Source organism: Bombus impatiens, unplaced genomic scaffold, assembly GCF_000188095.3.
Source record: "Bombus impatiens unplaced genomic scaffold, BIMP_2.2 scf_0581, whole genome shotgun sequence".
NCBI classification, from domain to species: domain Eukaryota; kingdom Metazoa; phylum Arthropoda; class Insecta; order Hymenoptera; family Apidae; genus Bombus; species Bombus impatiens.
In genome coordinates, this window is record NT_177000.1 from 510195 (window position 1) to 510507 (window position 313).

At 59.1% G+C, this 313-nt stretch overlaps 1 protein-coding gene across 1 annotated transcript in view; it reads right to left on the reverse strand.

The window, feature by feature from the left end:
• LOC100743907 (AT-rich interactive domain-containing protein 2) overlaps positions 1-313 on the reverse strand; it is a 61926-nt gene that overhangs the window by 29375 nt on the left and 32238 nt on the right. The window lies entirely within an intron of this gene.

The window sequence follows — 313 nt, forward strand, 5'->3', positions numbered from 1 at the left end:
GGATCGGGGCGTTCCCCGCGGGCCGATATCGCGACGCGCTTTACCTACGGAAAAGAAGGATCGGCCATATACTCGAGATTCGAGTTTATTTTCGAGGCCAACGAATCAACGGTTCCGTTGGCGAAAACTCGACGGATCCTCTTTGCCGCAGCGAGCGCCAACGCGTTCTACCGAGCCTACGAAGCGCACGATCCGCCGGTCGGCGTCGGGACGAATACGAACGGACGGAACCAGCATGGATACGAGGATACGAGGGTGGGGATGAGTGGTACGCGTACGATTTCCGAGGAATTCCTCGTAGCGGCAGCCCCTG